We start from the raw sequence: 19221 nt of genomic DNA, 5'->3' as shown, positions 1-19221 counted from the left end.
GAGGCTCAAATCCCAGAAAATTACACCAGGGGTCCACAGCTTCGAATAATGTCTGAGTGGGAGTCCCACGATTCCAGGAGGGATACAGTGGGTGTCCACAGAAGTCAAAAGGTTAAGAACTGCTGCTTTAGAGAACAACATTGTCAAAAGAGGCTTGGAGTAGTAGGGGTGTGGAATTCCTATAGCCCGACACCCAGGTCATATTGTTTGGGGTCAAGAACAACAAGTTTTCATGTTTGTTTTGTCCTTGGGACAAGCAGGCACAACCCCCTGCAGCACAAACCCTTTGGCTGCCAGTTCACAGGGAAGGAAATGGACTGCAGACAAGGTAATATTTCTGTCTATAAGTTGATGCTGTTCGAACTTGTATTTATGGTCCATTATTGCAAAGCCTTTATTATTTGGGTGAGTGCTCTAAATAAACATTGTAAGGTCACACTGCACTACTAACAGTGGTTCCAGTAATAACAAATGTCTACACACGTTTGAAAAGCTTAACAATATGAGGCTATGCATAAAGCTCCCAGTGTGCTCTCTGATTACATGTAAACGTGTGCAGACACTTGTAAGCAAAATTGATGATTTTCAAAATAAAATGTTCAGAAAAAAACGCTTTGCTGAATCGCTATGAAATTGTAGGTACTATGTCTTTGACACATCATTTGGTAAAATGTGTTGATGCATGCTAATATTCTCCAAAAATATTGATCATAAAAAAAAAAAAAATCAGTGTGACCATTTTCACCGAGACCATGGGAAAATGAAAATAAAAAAGCACTGGCAAAACCAGCCAATTTGACAGTGGTGGTCAGTCTTTCGGTTTTGTCAATGTGCGTCTTGTTTTGAGTTGGCTTGTTAAACATTTTTATTGTTGTGGGGGTGCCAGGTCCTCGCCATTGCAACAAACAGTAACAAAAAGCAAAAAAATTCAAATTGGTCTAAAAAAGCACACATTGCCACAATGGTTCCTGGCACTGAACACAACTATTTTGGGTGCCAACGTGCTCATTGTGGAAGAGCAGAATGATGTCACTCGCAGTAAAGACTGCTGATAAATGGATAGAGAAAAATAATTTTAATAATAACAAAATGTCTTGTTTAACTCAAGACCTAATTAGGGGCCCAATTCTTAAAGAAAGCCACAAAAGTGCACCCAGGGTAGATGTCTTTGCATTAGTGGCTTTGATGAATTAACAAGAATTCACAGAAGTAGACCAGGAAATCGTACTCCTAGAAAATAACTGAACTCTTATTTTAGCAAGAGCAAATACGCATGTGAAGACTGGTTTATGTGAAAATCTATTGCATGCTTACAAGTTAAATTTCCCTCCAACCACTTTTTTCTCAACCCTGGAAAAGCGTCTACCTCCGCCCTTGTCAGGAGTAAATTTCCAACCTTTCTCAGTATGGGAAAAGATTAGAGAAGAGCTGGAGAAAATCCTTAAAACATGCAAGTTAGTATGTTTGCACAGACTCAAAGGCACCCAGCCTTGGAACTATTGCTTACTGCTTCCTCCATCCCCAGCATGTAGATATGCAGAAAGGTGGCAAAATAAGGAAATTGCTATACTAGGGTTTGCAATTGCTAGTATTCAAGTCCTACTATAGAATTGGCCCTGGCATAATCAGAAAGGCTAGTGTCAGAGCTCTTACATAATAAGATTGCTACCACAAGGGAACACCCCTTACTAATTGCGAGTCGCAAACCTGTTTTGCGATTCGGTAACCAGGTTACCGAATCGCAAAACTGGGTTTGTGCATCGCAATGTGCTTTTTGCATGTCGCAAACAGTGAAAGTCGCTGTTTGCGACATGCAAAAAGCTACCTACATGTGGGTCTTGGTCCCTAATTAGGTCTGGTGTTAACAAAGACATTTTGTTTTTATTAAACTTCGATTTCTCTCTCTTTCGGCTGGCTTTACTGTGAGTGATTGCATTCTGCTCTTCCACAAGGAGCATATTGGCACACAAAGTAGTTTTGTTCAGTGTCAGGAACTACAGTGGCAATCAGTGACGTAACGAAACTGGAGGGTGCCCCTTTGCAAAGAACATGGAGGAGCCCCCTCTCCAGACTCACTCAGGGCAGGTGCTGTGCTGAAGGGGCCCCCTGGAGGGCGGCTGCGGGGCCTTTGTTATGCTGCTGGTGGCAACGTGTGCTTTTAGAGTTCAAAAACTTTTTGTGGGGGGTTTTGCCAGTGTTTGTTACAATGTTGAGGGCCTGGTAGCTCCCACAACAACAAAGTGTTACAAAAGCCATGTCAAAACAAGACACACATTGATGAAACTAAAAGACTATGTCAGATCAGTTGGTTTTGTCAGTGTTTGTTTATTTTCATGCTTCCCATAATCGTGTTGAAAATGGTTACACTGATTTTCCATTAGAAATATATTTGGAAAATACTAGCATGCATCAACACATTTTACTAAATGACACTTCATTTGCATCTAATCAGAGGGCATTCTGGGAGCATTATACTTAGCCTCATAGCCTAAACTTTTCAAACATGTGTATATACGTTTTTTTTTTTGTACTGGAACCAACGTCAGTAGTGAAGTGTGACCTTAAAACATTTATTTACAGCACTCACCCTAATAATGAAGGCTTTCAAATAATGAACCATAAATACAAGTTCGAACAGCATTATCTTTAGGAAACACATTACCTCAACTGCAGAGAGTTCCACTCTGTAAACGGGCAGCCAAAGGGTTTGTGCTGCAGGGGGTTGGGCCTACTTGTCCCAAGGACAAAGTAAACATAAAAACTTGTTGCCCTTGACCCCAAACAAGATGTCCCGGCTGTGGGTGGCTCAAGTGGACTCACTATGTCCACACCAAACCTTGCAAACGGAACCCAACCACTAGTAGTGGAATTAAGGTGGGCACCGGCCTTACCACTGGTTTGGCAGGTGACACAGGAGCTGCAAAACTCTTTCACCTTTTGAGACATGTTGGGCCAATAGAAATGTCTGATTAGCCTAGTCCAAGTTTTGGTTTGGCCTGGATGCCCAGCTAGGGGGATGTCATTGACTAAGGTGAGGAGGAATTCCCTGAACTGTTGAGGCACTACCACTTTCCTGGTTGCACCAGGTTTGGGGTCTCTGGCCTCGGTGTACAAGAGTCGCTCCTCCCAACAGACCCTACTGGAGCCACTGACATCTCCCTTTTCATGTGCAGCAGCCTGTGTCTCAGGCCTTCAAGTGTGCAACAGGTTGCTGGCACGACCGGGCCCTAGATGGTCCCCTGGGGCCCAAGAGCTCAACCTGATAAGGTTCAAGTTCCATGGGCTCAGTTTCCTCTGGGGTGGTTAAGACTTCTTCCTGAGAAGAGGAGCCTTGGGCTTTCTGCTGTTCAGAAGCAGCTGGTCCCCCAGTCTTCTTGCCTTTCCTTTTAGAAGGTTGGGCCATTATTCCTGGCTCCAACACTTCTTTTTCACCCTGTGCCTGGCTTTGTGCTCTAGTTTTCACACACACCATCTCAGGGATTCCCTGCATGCCAGCAAGGGTTTTGAGTTCTGCTTCAGCCCATGCTTAGGACTCCAGATCATTCCCTAGCAGACATTCAGATGGGATTGCAGAAGAGACCACTACCTGTTTCAGGCCAGTAACCCCTACCCATTCTAAGGTCACCATACCCATGGGATGTACCTTAGTTACATTATCAGCATTGGTAACTGCATGTTTGTCCAGCCAAATACACTCATGGGGAAATCAGTTTTTCTGTCACCATGGTGACACTGGCACCCCTATCCCTCAGTTTCTTTGTGGACAGGGCCGCTGTTCTCGAGAGGTTTTGATCCTCTGGTAGGTAGGCAGGCAGTCATCTGGGGGTTAGTAGAGGTCACTGGTCCTGCAGATTGCGTTGCCTTTTTGTAGCAGGAATCTTGAAGCTGCAGATAGGCCGGTAGAGCTGGGATCAAGTCAGTTTTGTCAGGAGTCTTCACTGCTGGAGTCGGATGTTCAGTCCTTCTTCTTCTTCTTGAGGTCATCAGGAATCTGAAGAGCGAGGTTTAGGGGTGCCCCTAAATACCAGATTTAGGGGTGTTGCAGAGGTCAGTAGCCAATGGCTACTGACCCTGAGGGTGGCTACACCTTTCCTGTGCCCACTCCCATTGGGGAGTGGGCCACATTCCTATCCCTATTGGCTATCCTCCTCCAAAGCAAGATGGAGGATTCTGCAAGGAGGGGGTCACTTCAGCTCTGCACACCGTAGGGGTGGCCCCATCTGCAGTGGTCACTCCTTGTTTGTCCTAATTTTCCCCACTGGACCTGCTGCCACAAGTGGGGCTTCATCTGGGGGCGGAAGGGGCATCTCCACTAGCTGGAGTGCCCTGGGACAGTGCAACAAAAGGCAGGAGCCTTTGAGGCTCACTGCCAAGTGTTGCACGTCTGCACAGAGCAGGCTTTGTCCCTGACCCCAGAAAGCACATAGGCTCTCATCCCATGGGGTCAGAAACTTGTCTGTTAGTGGCAGGTTAGCACAGACCAGTCAGCCTTACATTAGAGGGTTGGCTAAAATACAGGTGGGCATCTCTAAGATGCCCTCATTGTGCATTTTTTCCAATAAATCCAACACTGGCATCAGTGTGGGTTTATTGAGCTGAGAAGTTTGATACCAAAACTTCCCAGCCTTCAGTTAAACCACCATGGAGCTGTGGCGTTCGTAATTACAAACCGCCAGCCCATGTACTCAATATGGCTACACTGCACTTACAGGGTCTAAGAATGGACTTAGACACTGTAGGGGCATATTGCTCATGCACCTGTGGTGGTGTGAATCATGCCTTAGGGCTGTAAGGCCTGCTAGAGGGATGACTTTCCTATGCCACAGGCAGTGGTTTGTGGGCACGGCGCCCAGAGATAGGTGTCATATCGACAATACCTTTTTCTCCCCAACAACACACACAAGCTGCAATAACACCATGCATGTGTTTGGTGAGGGGTCCCTTAGGGTGGCATAATACATGCTGCAGCCCTTAGGGACCCTCTCTGGTGACAGAGCCCTTGGTACCACTGGTACCTTTTACAAGGGACTCAGCTGTGTGCCAATTTTAGAATCAATAGTACAATTAAGGGAAAGAACACAGGTGCTGGGGCCTGGTTAGCAGGATCCCACCACACACTAAGTCAAGTTAGCATCATATATCAGGCAAAAATGCATGGGGGGTAACCATGCCAAAAGGGGCACTTTCCTACACTCGCCCTCTTCCTGATTTCAGCAGGTTGGTTAATGCCTTCGGGATGCCCAAGAGAATGTAATTAGGGAACCTGGGTAGGTTGTTATCGTATATTTTATCCACGTCTCCCGTCTCCCGCCAAAAACTGTTGAATCTTGGGACAATGACAAAGCAGGTGTGTAACTGTGCCAGGCTGGCTGCACAGCCTCCAGCAACTGGCACTCCCACCCTGCTTCTATTGCACCACCCTAACTGTCAAGCAGCATTTCCTTACCTGAGGTGCTACATACCGAGACTCGTGCTCTGTGTATAATGTCGTGCCATTCTTCAGCTGTAAATATGCGCTCTTGCTCCCGCTCCTAGCGCTGCTGTGCCGCCAATTTAGAGTGGGTTGTTGGCGTAAGAAAAGCTTGTATGTGAGAGAGGATATGTTTGTCTCTGTGGCGTGTGAGAAACCATTTTTTAAATGGTGTGAGTGGTTGATTGGCATATAGGAGAACATGAGGCTGCATAATCCAGTGGTGAATGGCAATTTATTTCCAGTATGCAGTGGATGGAAGGGCATAAGCATTTTGGAGTCGTGAGAAGTCCATGATCCCGAACTGGTCAAAGAAGTCCCCTATCCTCTTGCAGTAAGCCTCCTGCCAGCATTAAAAGGTGGACTCCTGTAGCGCTGGGAGAAAGTCTGCGTTCCTTATCAGTGGTGTCTGGGGTAGCATACAGGAGGGAAGCATCTTGGTACCTGTACCTTCTCCCATACCCCAAGTGTCGCCTGACTGACAGGTGATACATAAACACCTGGTAGGCAGTATGGCTTGGGGAGCCATGGCGCATACCATATGTTGATTCCACCAATGGCATGATCTATGAAGCACCAGTGCTGATAAGTACAAGGTCTAGCACGTTCTACTAGGTGCCTAAGCTGCGCAGCCTGATAGTTTCACACTAGGTAAGGTATTCCCAGTCCCCCGCCTCTGCCTGACTCAGGTAAGCCTTCTTCTTCGCCACTGGGGCTTTTGTCCGTACTCAGCAAACAAGTCCTCTATGAGCTGTTGTAGTTTGTCCAGCATGTGTGCAGGGGGATGTAAGGATAGTGTCTGGATGACGTATAAATCCTAGAGAGCAAGGCCATCTTGACCACCCTATATTTCTTCCAGGAGGAGGGATTGTCTTTGGTGTTGGAATGGGGAGTAACGTAACTGCTATCTGCAGTATGATCCAGTGTGGAACAGATTTAAAAACTTAGGTATTTAACACCATGAGTGGCCCTAGTGAAGGGGAAGAGAAGTTCAAGTTGGTCTTGCTCATATTTAGGGATAGTGAGGTTTAGGGCTTGGGTTTAAAAAAAAACAAAAAAAACCTTTGAATCCAGATGCCTGCCCGAACACTTCCATTTTGCGCATTAGTGGTGGCAAGGAAGTGAGTGGCTGCGTTATTGCGATCATAACATCATTGGCTTGTAATGCCAGCTTATGTTCCAAGCCCCTCCCCCCCCACACACACACACACACACAGGTAGTGCTGCTATGTGGGCATAGTGCTGCACCCGTTCAGCAAACTGCACCATATAGAGGGCAAACTATAATGGTGATAGTGGACAAACCTGGCTGGTGGCCATTGCCACCAAGAACGGGCATGACAGTAGCCCATTAACCCTAACCACTGCCCTACGGTTCGCGTAGCTACACCTGACGCAGCATTGAAACCTTGCACCCAATCCAAACACAGCAAGTACCAAACGGAGGTACCACCAGGACATGCGGTCAAATGCCTTCTCAGCATCGACGAATCAGAGGAGTGCCGGCAAACTTCAGCTGTGTGTTTTATCAAGAAGAAGGCAGAGGCGTTTGGTGTTGTCGCTGCAGCCTCTCTCTTGGATAAATCTGGCCTGGTCAGGGTTGATGAGGCATTGCATGTAGGGTGCTAGACGAGATGCCAGAATACTGGTAAAAACCTTGCCATCATTGTTCAGCAGGGATATGAGGAACAACACACAGAGACCTTACCAGGTTTGAGGAGGACACAATGACTGCCTGTCTCATGGTGTCTGTAAGACTGCCTGTTTCACTGAAAGAGTTGTAGAGGCAAGCTAGGAGAGGGGCAAGGAGAGTTGCAACTGCCATATAAAAATCTGAGGTGTATCCATCCTGACCGGGCGCTTTACCCGGGGGCAGGTGTTGGGGTGCAGGCTCCCCCTTGGCTATTCAGATCACAGCACTCATACTTTTTGTGCACTTCAAGGTCACTAAATAAACATAGGCTGGAAACCCGCCAAATAAGGAAAGTGGCACTTCAAGGTGATCTGTATTTATACTTCTTTGCTGAGACATTTGCACCCCTGAGAATGCAGCACGGACGCCGGCACCCCACAGGCAGGCCCCACATTTTCAAGACCTTTCCTCTAGATCATGGATACTCAAAGTACGGCCCGCTGGCCTCATGCGGCCCCTCTGACCTTTACATGCGGCCCCTCGGGCAACTTGAGCACTGGGCAGCTGTTTGCTCAACTCCACACAAATAATACACATATTAAATAGACACACAATCATTTCTTTTAAACTTATTTGGTGTTAAAGAAAAGAAGTAACTAGGGACTCCTGCACTTAACTTTAAAAACGCCTTCATTTTTAAAGACATCTTGCAGCACAAGTGTAAAACCAAGAAAGTCTCTTCAAGATTAAAAAAGTGTATTTAGTTAACATTCAGAACATTTTTGCCTTAGTAAAATTTATTTTATCAGTGCATTGAGATGTATACATTTAAAAGTGATAGTTTTCATACATAAATTTGGAAACAAATTCTTTCCTCTACCCTGAGACAGCATCAATAGTACAGTAAAGAGGCAAGCCACTTGCTATGTGCACTTTATGGGTGGCCTGGGTTCCTATCATACATTAACAACATTATAGTTTAATAAATCAAACATAGAAGCAGGTTTTGTGCAGCGCGCACCATGAATCATGTATTTCGAGGTCATCTTTAATGTGATAATGTAGAAAAAGGAGGGAAAGTGAGACTAAACAATTGCCTAGGATCACACAATTTGGAAAAGTGGGTAAGCTGCGATTAATTCCAGTTTTTCTGGTTTCCCATTGTTTTTTTCAGCCACTAGATGTATATCATTTGCTTCTCTTTCACCTACCTTGCCACCAATCCCTCCAGCTACCCCACCCGACCGCCACTGCCCTGACATCAATGCGGCCCCCAGGCACGTCACAGACCAAACCTTTTGGCGCCTGGGAAAATGTTTGCGAGTACCCATGCTCTAGATGAACACACTGAGGAATTCACACCAGGATAACCGTTTACATACTTTTATTGAAAGTTAAAAACCTCTGCTAGTACACACAACATGATTAGTGATAAATATAAAAACAATCAGGAAAGCAGCAACTATGTTTACAAGTAAAAAGAAAAGAAGAAAATATTGCAAGATGATTATTAAAATCAAGCATATATTTTAGAATCTGATGAGATAGTTTCCTAACCCCTCCATCTGCCTAGGCTAAGCTTAATACAAGAAGGAATCCTATTAGATAACAAGCCAGAGAGAGACACCCATATACCTTGGCAGAACAGAAAGTTCTGTTCTAGACGTCAGAAAGAGTTACAGGCCACATCATTTAATAAGCCGCAGTCAGACAAAATGTGCCGAAGCAGTATCCTTTGAAAGGGACGATGCTGATATCACAGTCTTGGCTGTACCCGCGCAGCACCTCCTCTTGCCTGGCGTAATAGGTGTTCAGAGCTTTCGTCAAATTTTGTGCAGAATTTGCTTTAAAATAATTTTAAAGGGGGCGTGGCCAAGATGGTGGATGGGTGAGACGTGTCCTTGAGTCTCTCTGTCCCTGCCATCATTTATGTGACACAGTTGCCCACTAACGCGGGTACCAACCACCCCCTACCCCACGATTCATGAGCATCGGTCGAGCAAGCCCTGGGGAGCCAGCAGACAGTGTGGGGGCCCCGGGGCTCGCATCTGGGAGACCTTGGGGCTGCCCTCCTGGAGGACAGATATGGCTACCAGAGACAGATACAAGAGAGGCCCGGTGGCAGCCAGGCGTGGCGGTGAGAGGCCCATCCCTACCTCGTGGCCACGTCAGTGGCTAGGCTGAGACGGGACTCCTGCACCACAGAGTAACAGAGAGCCAGTGACAGCACCAGAGACTCTGCAGGCACCTCTGGCTGCTCTCTTCCACCCCCCCAAACCTTCTTCAGACAGGAGAAGGGAGCGGCATTGCATACACCTTCCGTCGAGACCCTGGGGGTGCGAGGGGGGCACAGTGGTGCACGTGGCCCCCGCAGCACTGGAGCAGTGATCTGCGGTGGGTGTGGCTGGGGACCCTGAACATTAGCCCCCTGAGTCTCAGCGCCTCAGTGGAGGCCTGGGGAAGCCAGGCATCAGCCCTTTTCAGCAGCAGAGGGCGGAGGGCCTGGAGCTGAGGCCTGGACTGGTTGGCTGTCCCTACTGCCCTGCCACCCTGGGGGCTGTCTGGAGGCCCCCCTGGAGGGACAGCTCTGACGTGAGATCAGGTGACCACCTCCCTGCCACCACCAAACTGGCACCATGGCTGGGCTCCCCTGGTGAGGCGTGGGTCCCACGAGGTGCCCCCTGGACCTGATCCTGGTTCTGCCTGACACCCTTTGGGACTGGACTGGAGAGCTGCTTGCACAGCTGTCATCAACCAACGGTACTGGACGGCCAAGGGGCCCAGGCCCGGATTTGGTGGCTGGCTTTCATCTGGTGAAGGTGCATGATTGAGGCCTAAGCCCCTAGGACTGGCTGGGTCGAGCAGACAAGGACATTGTTTGGACTCCCATTGGCAGCACCGGGCCCTGCTGACCCCGTGGGAGACGAAAGTGCCCACACAGAGAGGGGTATGTGGGCTTGGAGGCTGCGATGGCCAGACGAAATCACCTTTGGTGGACGCCACCCAATACATATTGAGGTCGGGCTGGCTACCTCAGAGTCATGTCGGCCATTGACAGTTTTGAACTTTGCCAATCCCAGCAAACAAGGGATTCCTCAGTGGCTGGAGCTGTGGTTTCACACCTCCTAGACGGACTAGGGCCCCACTGCTGCGGTGGCACCTGCCACCTCAGGGAGGAGTGGGCTTTCCCTTCACCTTTAGTAGAGGGGGTAATAGAGACCGAGGCTATGGCTAGCGGATGAGGGAAAAGGGATTGCACGCTGAGAGACATGCTCGTCAAGCCCACCACAGCTCACACTGCAGGGGTCCAGCTTCGTCAATGGGATCGGACGCCACGTCGGACGTGGAGGGGACGAACGACGTGGTGACATGCTTGTTCCTGGAGGCCCTCTTCGCTTCCCTCTGGGACAACCTCCACACTCTCGGGAAAGACCCCTCAAATGACCTCAAGGAGGTCTACCATGACATCGACAGCTTGGGAGTCTCATTGCTGTAGGACCATGAAATCAGTCACGATGAAGAGATTGAGTAGTTGCAGCAGGTGGTCTGCAGCTCAAGGACCAGCAGATGGACCTCCAGGTGCACGTTAAAGATTTCGAGAACAGATTGCAGCACAATAACATCTGCATCAGAGGCGTACCCACCGGGGCCGAGGAGGCGGACATAACTCAGTATGTGACAAACCTTTTCCCCTCGATTCTCGAGGTATCTCCGGAGACTGAAATAAAGCTGAACAGAGCACAGTCGGCCCTAAAAGACCAGATTCGTCCCTCCCCCCAGGTGTACATTCTGAAATGCGTCCAAGAGTTTCCACTTAAGGAGCGCATCCTCCATGCAGCTCGGGACCGCCACCCGTTCCAGTTCTGGTGGTCTTAACCAATGCTTTACCAAGACCTGGCTTCCTCCACTCTTCAGAAACGCAGGTAATTGCTTCTGCTCACTGCTCAACTCCACTCTGCAGGCATATCAAATTCTTGGGGGCACCTATTCTGGGTTGTCTTTCGAGTGAACGGAAAACTCCACTAGCTTCAATCCCTCGAGGAGACCTGTCGGCTGCTGGGCACTGAGGCCACCTTGGAGATACCCCAGGCTGATAAGCATGAGAGTGGGACTTGCAGACGTTCCCAGCGGAGGGAAGCTAAGTTGTCTCCAGTGAGGCTTTGTCCTGACCCAGCAACCATAGCTAAAGAACAGCAGGCGGTGATAGATGCTCTCCAGGGACCCCGCTATAGTGGAGCTAAGTTGAACATGGCCATGCTGTAGCTACACTTTACATTAGGGTGGGTCGATAGGGCAGGGGGTGAGGAGATGGGGTCTTTGACCACTACACACACACACCTCGCTATCTCCACTGACTGGGTCTTAGACCTTGGACTGTGACCTTGTTTGGAAGTGTATTCACAGTTGTTTTTTTTTGTTTTTTTCTTCACTTTTTTTGGGGGGAACCTACAGGCTGCAATCTCACACCATCGCTTTAACACACCTGTTCTGTGCTCCTCTGCACTGCACACTTTGAAACATACACCAGGGCCCCCTTTCTTAGAGCGTAGCAATTTGACAGCGCTTTGCTCTCCTAGGTCCTATGCCATATAACGTATAGATACTCACTCTCAACATGAGGGGTCTCAACAAGCCTACCAAACGCAAAGCTGTGCTTTCGTATCTTGAACACTCGGGCCCCAATATTTGCCTACTCCAGGAAAACTACCTGCTGGCCGCTGATTGGCACAGATGGCGCTCCAAAGCCTTCCCATATAAATTATTTTCCTCCAACTCTACAAAAACTGCAGGAGTGGACATTCTGGTATCCAGTTCCTTTCGAGGGAAACAAGTCCTAAACAGGCCGCAATGAGGAGTAGATTGTTAGCCCAATCAGTGTCCGTGGGTTCACACATCTTTACAGTAGGGACTATTTACATTCATAATGAGGGTCAGGAGCACTTTATATGTCACGCAGAGGCGGAGGTGATGGCAACACATGACCGCCTGGTGCTCTTAGGCAGCAACCTCAACTTAGTTTTTGATAATGACTGTCAGATCTGCCCAATGCTTTGGTCAAACAGGGGCAATTTCAAAGGAAGGCACTCACTGGCTGGAAGAAATGGGTCTAGGTGACATCTGGTAGAAGCTACACCTGCACACGAGGGACTATAATTCTACTCACACGCACCTAAGACGTACGCCCGCATAGATCACTTTTTTGGCTTCAGAGATAGAACCCCGTTCTCTGTCGGATCATGTGGCGGTTTCATTTACCCTGACTTTTCCACAAGTGCAGCCTATAACTAGGGCCTGGCAGCTGGGAGAAACACTCTTACACCGTCCCCCAGTCTTTAAACAAATTACTAAAGTCCTAAAGGACTTCCTCGCAATCAATGACACTGCATACGTTTATATTTTCATACTGTAGAAGACGCTAAAGGCAGTGGTCTGCGGCGAGCTAACTGCAATTCTGTGGTGGACAATAAGATCCGTAAGTACAAGAGAGATCACCTGCTCTGACAGGTTCAAAAACTCAAGCAGATCCACAAGGGAACAGACACCCCACCAGGTATGGCGGCAACTAGAGGCCACCTGAACACAATTGGCGGGCATCGACCTGGACAGGGTGGAATACTCTGCCCTCTGACTTTGCCACTCTTATTATACTGGCAGGGACAGATGTGGCCGCCTCTTGGCCAACAGACTACGGGTGCAGAGGCAGGCTGCTGGGGTCCAGGAGAGTCAGGTGTTGAACATATGATGACCCGGGGTCGTCACTGACTTCTGGGAATTTTACACTGAGTTGTATGCAAAACAGGATCTGCCCACGGATGGGCCGGGCCTATACCTTCAGGGTGCCCGCACTCCGAAGTTAACAGCGGAACAGGCATCTCACCTTGACTGCCAATTAGGCTTTAAGAAGTCATAGCAATTATTGTCAGACCATCCGCTCTTAAGTCGCTGGGCCCAGATGAGTTTCCGGCACTCTTCTATATAACCTACTGCACAGCCTAGGCTCCTCTCCTCACTAGAGTGTTTAATGCTATCAAGGACCCAGCTTCGGTCCTGCTTTCTATGCTAGCAGCCTCCACCATCATTATCCCGAAGCCAGGCAAGGATAAGGAACACTGCTCATCCTACCGGCCAATATAACTTCTCAAAGTAGATCGTAAGCTCTTCATTGGCATTCTAGCAGCCCATCTAGGCTCTCTTCTACCAGGGCTGGTAGCCCCTGATCAGGGGGCTTTTGAGCCCCATCGCCAGTGTGGTGATAATAACTGATAAGGCCGCCGTTCGGGTGGGACTCATGCTTATGGCAGTGGAACCGCAAAGGCGTTTGGTCAGGTTCACTGGCCATACCTGGAGGACACTCTTAAGCACTCTGGCCTGGGCAATCCCTTTTTTTGCTCGATTCTTAGTAGCTATAACCACTCGGTCGCAACTGTTCGAGTGAACAGGCAGACGTTAACCACATTTCCCATCTGCCCACTTTCACCCCTGCTTTTTGCACTATGTATGGAGCCATTGGCCCAGCATGTCCATGACAATCCGGACGTCAGGGGGATCCCATTTGAAGGATAGGAGCACACCATTAGTCTATATGCAGACGATGTCTTGGTAGCCCTGGAGGAACCCTATACCTCCCTCCCAGCCTTCCTGTCTGAACTGGAGACTTTTGGACGGACAGCGGGGTTTCGGGTGAATGTGCATAAATCCCAGGTCCTTAATCTGTCTCTCATGCGGGACACCCAAGAGGCCCCTGCTCGTAATCACCCAGTTCAATGAGTGCAGGAATACGACGACTACTCTGGCCTGGGCAACAGAGCCTCTCAACTACCAGATCTTGCATCAGCAGGTTAACCTCAATAGATAGAGACGATATCGCCCCTCCTGGCTGGGTCGGGTGGCAGCCCTGAAGATGTCGATCCTGCCTAAAATATTATTCCTCTTTGAGGCTCTGCCTGTAGTGCCTCCTAACAGGACCATTTGGGCCCTGCAGCAAGATCTGAGCTACTTTGTATTGACTGATGTTCGTTCACGCGCGTAGAGGGAGGTGAGCTACAGACTCCTACATGAGGGTGGTGTTGGCATTCCAAACCTGCTTCGCTACTATCAGGCTGCCCAACTTAGATTCCTCCTTGAGTAGTCACGAGAGGAGTCTGAAAAGCATTGGCTTTTCATGGACAGAGCAGTGGTGGGGCAGCATCTCTGGAAGATCCCCTTTTTACACAGACATGCTTGGCCACAAAGCCTCTACCTCTCCCCCATTACCCTGTCTGTGTGGGACCGGGTGGCCAAGAGGGTGGACCTGACCTCCTTCCTGCCCCCACCGATTCCCATTGTCGGTAACCCAGATTTTATTCCAGGTCTCAATGCAATCAACATCCAACACTGGCATAAAGCTGAATGCCAGACCCTAAGTCACTTGTTTAACAAAGAGGTTTCCATCCCCTTCAAGGAACTCTGATTGGATCATGCAATACCTGAAGAAGAGCGTCTGCATTATTTGCAGATTAGACACTGGGTGATGCACCCATCAGTTCGCCCAGGGGCACAATGCTTCCTTACTATTTTTTTTAAAATGTCTCGTTATCAAAACTTCAGACAGATGCCTCATCTCTGACCTTTATGGTTGCCTGAACACCAGAAAAATGAACAGGCTAGCCACGTTGGGAATCTGAACTTGGCCGCTCAGTGACCCAGGAGGAATAGGGGGAAATGTATTACCACGCACGGCAGACAGCCCGTAACGCAGCCAGTATCAAGACAGCTACCAAGATCGTCACATACTGGTACCTCACTCCAGTCCGTTTGCATTGCAGGAACCCTCCATGCCACCTGAGTGTTGGATCGGATATGGCTCCCCTGGCACATTGTTACATTTGTTGTGGCAATGTCTGAAACTCACATTTTATTGTACTCAACTGCTGGATATGGTCAATACTCACCTTAAAACCCAGCTCCTTAGCTTTCCTGCCTATACCATCCTGGGCCTATCCAACACACTAAATTTCCGGCTCAAATGCCGGCAAGGGCGCAGGATTTGGTCTAGTGTTGGGGGTGGCCTTGCAAAATATTCGGAGGCAGTGGGGTACGGGACAGTTTCCTACCTACCAGAAAGGTATATCTTAGGAATGGAAAGTTGACCCTCACTCTCTCTGCACGAAGTTCCACATACTTGAGATCTGGCGTCCTTTTATAGCTATACTATCCAGAGAATTTTGCAAACTCACCTGCCCCAGATACATTTGGATCTTTCACCTAACGGAGGCTCTGGCAGAAGTCAACCACAAGAACAATGAGTAGTTAGCCACACTGGAGATGGTGAGCTACCCTTAGATATTACACTCATAGCACTTTAGATCTCAGGGGGAGGGGAGGGTTAGGGGAAGATTTGTCTCCTCATATCTGAACTACTGAGGATGAGCTGTTTGCACGTGGTGTGGCTTTAATTTTGTTGTTTGAAATTCAATAAAGAGATGTGAACCATAAAATCATGTTAAACAACTAGCGTTTCTGTCGGCTCTGAGTCTCTTACGTATTTCTATTAGATTTTATGCGCTGAATAATCAAAGTAAATAGGAGGGAAGCAATGTACCAGTTTGGTTCAAAAATCATTTTAAATACCATACTCATGCAATTATCACAATATCTTGGAGCAAGCATTTCACTGGAGTATAATTAAAGGATTTTATTTAAAGCCATAAAAGTGAATAAATGAAGATAAAACCATACGAGTAGGGAGACCACTATATACGCAATATATCATTTCAGCATGGCTTGATATCGGTCATACTTGGGGATGGCATCCTTGCAGAGCACCCAAATGTAATTTTTTTAAAACATTTCCTGAGAAATTGAAACCAGCAGGAGCAGAGCTCCACATCCTCATCTTTAGGTGAGGAAAAAGAAAAACGTCTCTCAATGGGCAGTATTGGGGCCTCTATGGAGATAAATTTCCACCTGACAAGAGTTGCAATGGAACTGTGATGGAATCCGAATGCACCACTTACTGCAGGGCAGGAACTACTGTAGGAAGTTCCAGATCTTGTCAGGTGCTTGGGGAAATTCATAAAGTGAGGAATCACTAGGTGAGAAATCTGCGGTTCAAACAGTTTCTAAATGTGTAGCCTTCATGTTTGCTGAGACTTTCCTTTCCACATCTTGTCTCATGTGGGGTAAATAAGACTTCTTTTCAGATTTCAAAGCTTTTCATTATATGGCTCATGTTCATGAAAATGAGTTATTGTCTCTGACTCATGTTACAGTTTTGCATACGTGCAGCAATGCAACTTGGTTCTTGAAGACAATGTTCTTTATAAGGAGTGCAGGACTAACACAATGTTCCTTTTTCCATCCTGTACTTTCTTGCTTGTTAAACGTCATGTCTGCTTTCTTTTCCATATGTTGTCTCCCATGGGAAGTAAGACCTCTTTTCTGAGCAAACCCTTTCCCACATTCCGTACACTTGTAACGTTTATCTACTGAATGGATTCCCTCATGTTTTGTAAGGTCTCCCAGATGGTTAAATCTTTTATCACATACAGTACATTTGTAAGGTTTTTCACCAGTGTGCGTTCTCTGATGTATAGTTAGGACAAATTTATTGCTAAAGCTTTTATCACATTCAGTGCACTGATAAGGTTTCTCCCCGGTATGTGTCCTTTCATGACTAGTAAGATGGTGCTTACGACTGAAAGATTTGCCACATTCAGTGCACTGATAAGGCTTATGTCCTTTATGACAACCCTTGTGGACATTAAGATTTCCTACGCTAATAAAGCTTTTCCCACATTCACCGCACTGATAAGGTTTTTCACCAGTATGTGTTCGTTCATGTCGGATTAGAGAAACTTTATCACGGAATCTTTTCCCACATTCAGAGCACTGACATGGTTTCTCACCTGTATGTGTTTTTTCATGTTGTCTAAGGTGGCCTTTGTCAAAAAAGCTTTTCCCGCATTCCGTACAGTGATGTAGTTTTTCTCTTCCTGTGTGTATTCTTTTGTGCATAGAGTCCCTTGTTGACTGTAACTTTTCCCACATTCACTGCATTGGTGCGGTTTTTCACCTGTATGAATTTTCTCATGAACTTTCAGTCTATCACTAGAACTAAAAGATTTGCTACATTCTGAGCACTGATAAGGTTTCTCCCATGTATGCGTTCTCTCATGGATAGTAAGCATTCCTCCCCGAGTAAAGGTTTTCTTACATTCAGAGCACTGATAAGGTTTCTCACCCGTATGCACTCTTAAATGGAGAGTAAGACTCGTCTTAGAACTAAACCCTTTCCCACATTCAGTGCAAACAGGTACCTTCTCATCCACATGCGTTCTTTTATGGATAGTGTTCTTTGTCCTATATTTGTCTCTAAATGTTTTTTCACCTGTGTGTGTTCTTAAGTGCTTCTTCATGTCATTTCTATGACAAAAGCTTTCCTCACACTGAGTGCAATGAAAGGGTTTCTCACCAGTATGGATTCTTTCATGGCCAGAGAGAGAACCCTTTGTCCTGAACCTTTTCCCACATTCAGTGCACTGATATGGCTTCTCTCCTGTGTCTCTTCTTATGTGAATAGTAAGTGCTCCCCTCTGGCAGAACATTTTCCCACACTCAATGCATTGATGAGGTTTTTCCTCTGTATGTGTTTTCTCATGTTCTGTCAGATTGCCTTTATTACGGAAACTAAAGCTGCATTCAGAGCACTGGTAGGGTTTCTCATCAGTGTGTGTTCTCTCATGGACAGAAAGCTGTCCTCTCTGGCAGAAGCTTTTCCCACATTCAGAGCACTGGTATGGCTTATAACCTGTATGTGTTCTCTCATGGCAGTAAAGGTGAGATTTGCAATTAAATGTTTTCCCACATTCAGAGCACTGGAAGGGCTTGTCACCTGTATGTATTCTCTCATGAATGATAAGATGGTTCTTAAACCTGAAGCTTTTGTTACATTCAGAGCACTGATATATTGTCTCACTTAGAGGCATTCTCATGTGTGTAGTAAGCTCTGTAAACTGGATAGTAAGCCCGGTCATCTATGGATGGTGACTGTCCACAGAGCTCTAGCACACTAGGAAACTTATCAATCTCTGATGTCTGTGGGTACTAGGCTCTGAATGCTGGGGCTCTGTCAGGTGTCGATGATAATAAGCAACATCGCGCTTGGACAGTAAGTTCTATCAGCTGTGTACAGTAGTCTCAGTGCCTGTGTATAGTGAGTTCTGCCTGTTGTGGAGAGTGAGCTCTAGGTTCTGTTGTAACTCAGTTGACTGTGGCTAGCGAGGTCTTCTACATTACATGCACCAACATCATTTTTCACTCAAATGCTTCTCTTATGTTTAAAACTATATTCTGGTTGAGATATTTTATACATTAGCACCAAAACAGTGTTTTTTCAATAGGAATTCGACCAGGTAACGGGAGGAAAAATACATAGCTCCAAAGAGTCCGGCATTCAGTAGATTTGTCTTGTCTCTGAGATGGTGCTCATGATGTGACTGACCACTCATTTGATGGACGACAATCCATTTTCACATTCTTTAATTTCAAATCTTTGAGTTCCTCATTATTTTCAGACTGCGTGTGCCATCTAACGTGGATTCTGGTGGATCTTCACATGTATAGCATTACATTTGTAGCAGTGTCATTCCTTCAACTGAATTAACATAGGTGTCACTGAATCAATTTTGGCTCAAGCTTTCATACCTGTTGGTTTAAAATAGTTTCTCCATCAGTGCCTGCATGTACAATAAAACACAAATAGCATTATTGATCTCACCTTGTGAACTATAAAGACACTGTGGGCAGATGTTGCGAATAAGAGTTCAAGTCACCTCCCTCACGGGAACACCGGGGCAGTAAGGGTCTGAAGGTCTGTGAAGATAAAGAACGTGAAGAATTTAACAGTTAATGGGTGGCACAGCTGCTCTGCCTGGTTCAATCAAGGCCACTGGCAGCTGAAAATCAGACTGCAGACTACTGATCTCATGATAAAAGCTGCCTAATCATTTGAACAGCAAGATCAGCAACATATAAGGCTTCGTTAATGAAATCGTTATTCATGGTCTGGGATTGGACAACACCAACACAGTTTGAAGTAAAAAGATGCAGCCATGTCATAAAGAATTTTGCTTCCACG

General features: G+C 47.0%; 1 protein-coding gene and 1 pseudogene across 1 annotated transcript in view; both read right to left on the bottom strand.

Moving 5' to 3' along the window:
- LOC138246706 (zinc finger protein 208-like) overlaps positions 1-18958 on the bottom strand; it is a 254660-nt gene extending 235702 nt beyond the window's left edge. The window contains exon 1 of the mRNA XM_069201477.1: positions 18862-18958. The gene's annotated coding sequence lies outside the window, so the exon portion shown is untranslated. The remainder of the gene's footprint in view (positions 1-18861) is intronic.
- LOC138246705 (zinc finger protein 850-like) overlaps positions 1-18958 on the bottom strand; it is a 58511-nt pseudogene extending 39553 nt beyond the window's left edge.
- Positions 18959-19221: the final 263 nt, after the last annotated feature.

Source organism: Pleurodeles waltl, chromosome 7, assembly GCF_031143425.1.
Source record: "Pleurodeles waltl isolate 20211129_DDA chromosome 7, aPleWal1.hap1.20221129, whole genome shotgun sequence".
In the NCBI taxonomy this organism is placed as follows: domain Eukaryota; kingdom Metazoa; phylum Chordata; class Amphibia; order Caudata; family Salamandridae; genus Pleurodeles; species Pleurodeles waltl.
The sequence above is the reverse complement of the archived record's forward strand: the minus strand, read 5'-3'. Positions and strand labels throughout refer to the sequence as shown.